The following is a 3170-nucleotide window of genomic DNA, read 5'->3' on the forward strand; positions in this document are numbered from 1 at the left end:
GTTGGCGCAGGATAGAGCAGGGTTTAGGGCTGTTGTGCATAGGGGCGCTATGAGTCGGAAACGACTCGACGGCACATAACAACAACAACAACAATGAAGTGCTCACTTGTCCCTTGCTCATGTTTCTATCAGGTTTTCTGTCATTTTCTTATTAATTTGTTGGAGCTTTTTATATATTCTGAATATGAGTCATCATTATATAATTTGCAAATATCTTCCCTCCTCTGTGACTTGCTTTGTATTTTCTTGATGGAATCATTTGGAAAAGTCTTTATAGTTAACATATTTTAACTTACTGATTTTTTCCTTTTTTTTAAATAGAATAAACACCTTTATTAATACATGTGCTAAAATGGGAGGGAGATTTATTTGCCTTTCCGTGCCTTGATTTTCCTCAGGTAGAATTCCAGCTCCTTGCCCTCTAGCACATAACCATCTGCGCGGCCACACTGGCCTGGCCGGGAAGCAATACATGCAGGAAGCTTGCCCTGTTGGAACTGCTCCTCTAGAAGACTGCTGATTTTTGCATTCTTTTTCCTTTCATCGTATTTTTTCTGAGTTCTCTTTGCTCACTTTTTGTTTAAAATCTCTTCCTCCTCAGAAGTCAGCTTAGCCCCCTTCTTGTGACCCAGGGGTAGCGCATAGTGGGACTCATACCACCGGCGGTATGGTGTACTGTCAATGAGCACGATGCAATTCTTCACGAGGGTCTTGGTTCGGGCCAGTTCATTAGTGGAGGCATTGTAGACAACATCAATTATCCTTGTTTTGCGAGTACAACATTCAAAGCCCCAGGAGAAGTTCCCCATATCCAATCTTAGGGCACAGTACTTCTTGTTGCCTCCTCTCACACGAACTGTGTGTATACGTCGGGGGCCAATCTTAGTGTTGGCAGCCGGGCGTCCCGGCTCATACTTCCGCTTCTTGTGGTAGGGCTTTCTCTTGCCCCCGGTCTTGCGGCGCTTGTGCCAGTTGTCCCGGGAGATGCCCATGGCTCCGCGCTGCCTCGATTTTTTCCTTTTTTTTTTTTTTTTTTTTAAATATATCTAGTGTTTCCTTTCCTTGAGGTCATAAGGTCCTACTTATCTTCTAGACACTCCATTATTTTGCACTGTTGTTGGTATGTACCACGGAGTTGGAATTGACTCATAGCTGACCCTCTAGTACATTTTCAGGGACAGTAAATCTCATGGGAAGAGACTGCTCATCTTTCTCCCCCAGAGTAATCTGTGGATTCAAACCATGGGCTTTGTGGATGGCGACATCGCTCCTTAACAGTAGGCCTCCAGAGCAACCCCATTGTTTAGCTTTAGATTGCTATTTTACCTAGAATTGGTAAAGAACATTGCTCAAGAACATATGCTATGAGCCTCCATGGCAGACAACTCCCCAGATTCAATTATTTGAGATAATTTTAAATTTTCATGTGCAGGTCAGAGATAGAATACAGACATCACTGAAGCATTTATATAGAAATTGTCAAATACCTAATTTATTGTGCAAACTTCCACAAGAAACAAAATAAAATATTAATGTTATTAATTAGTCTTGGAAAAATATGAGTCAGGATAAATGAAGAAGACTCTCAATGAGATAAATTGACACTGACTCCAACAGCAGGGTTAAGTTCAGCAGAGCGTGGCAGAGGATGGCACAAAGGTAGGGTCTGTTCTGTTGTACACAGAGTTGCTATGAGTTGGAACCAAGCTGACTGACACCTACCAGCAGAACATTAAACTCTGGCTCTCTCTCTGGTGGATTGACTGTGGAACAGACCATTAGTTGCTCATTTGGAAATTCAAGGTCAAGCTGAAGCAAACGAAAACAAGTATAAGAGAGCCAAAATATGACCTATGTTATATTCCATCATATCCTGACACTTTAAACATTGTAGACCAAAGAAAGCAAAAGGTCGTTGAAGAGACAAAGATGTGTCAGAAGAAAATCTGAGACTTAATCCTAAAGCACAGAGAAGCTGAAGTGGATGGAAGAAAGGATAAGAGAGCAGAACAGATTTCAGAGTGGATCAAGAAGACAAAGCAAAATATCACAATGACATGTATGGAGATCTGGAGTTAGAAAACAAAACAAAACAACCTATGCTCTGCATTCCTCAAGCTGAAAGGAGGAAAAATAAAAAGAAAGCGTCAAGTTGTAGTATGAAGGATTCTATGGGCTTGAAGCATATCAGAGATCATGTAGATGGTGTTGGATAGCACAGAGTTCAGATTGGTTGTTCCTGGGGTTGTTAGGAGTTGTGGACTCCATGACACCAAACAACAACAACAACAAGGGGTAAAATATTGAATGACACAGAAGTATGAAAAAAATGTAAAAGGATGGAGGGGATACACAGAGCCACTGTACCAAAAAGAACGGTTGGTGTTTAACCATTTCAGGAGGTAGCATATGTTCAAGAACATATGCTATGATCCTCCATGGTAGGCCCCTCCTCAGTTTCCGTGGCTGCAACCCCGGCCTGACCTGGGGGCAGCCTCCTTATCTCCATGGCTATGCTGGGCTGGCCCTTCTGCTTCTGCCTCTGAGCTGGAGCTCACCCTTCCTGCTTGGGAAGGTGCCAAGCTGGCCCTGTGGCCAAGGTCTTGCGCTGCCCACAGCAGTCCCAGTGGGAGTAGGGCACAAGGAATTCACTGTAATTTTAATTCACTGTAAAAAGAAACACAAGTGAGAGGGGGAGGAGGAGGATTGTTTAGTGAGAAAGAAAACACTGGCTAAAGCAGGGCTTTGCCTTGACCCTATTGATTGAATTCTTTACAAGTCAGGAAGTAGAGGATCATAAAGTAAATGTATGAACTAATGCCCTTTCTACATCTGGAATGTTAGATGTGTTCTGTAAAAAAGTGGATCAGACAATTACAGTGTGACAACCACAGTTTGAAATTGTCTGAAGTGAAGACAGGATAGATGAAGAAGTTGATGCTGACAGAAACATTAACTGTTTGTCTAATCTTGTCCTTTCTGATACTATGAAAGCAGGCTTAAAGACGGAATTTGGTGGACTTTAAAAAAAATGTCTGAGTTCATGAGCTGTCCTTCTGTTGAGCTATTGTTATGTGCGATGCGAATGGCTAGAGAAGCTGTGGTATATTCGCACAATGGAATACTATGCTGCATTAAAAAACAAGGAACTCATGCAATATTATTCAAAA

General features: G+C 42.1%; 1 pseudogene; it reads right to left on the minus strand.

Moving 5' to 3' along the window:
• Positions 1 to 365: 365 nt before the first annotated feature.
• LOC102868931 lies at positions 366 to 992 on the minus strand (annotated as a pseudogene).
• Positions 993 to 3170: the final 2178 nt, after the last annotated feature.

The sequence above is a fragment of the Elephantulus edwardii genome, unplaced genomic scaffold, assembly GCF_000299155.1.
Source record: "Elephantulus edwardii isolate Elephantulus edwardi_28Jun2011 unplaced genomic scaffold, EleEdw1.0 scaffold00465, whole genome shotgun sequence".
NCBI classification, from domain to species: Eukaryota; Metazoa; Chordata; class Mammalia; order Macroscelidea; family Macroscelididae; genus Elephantulus; species Elephantulus edwardii.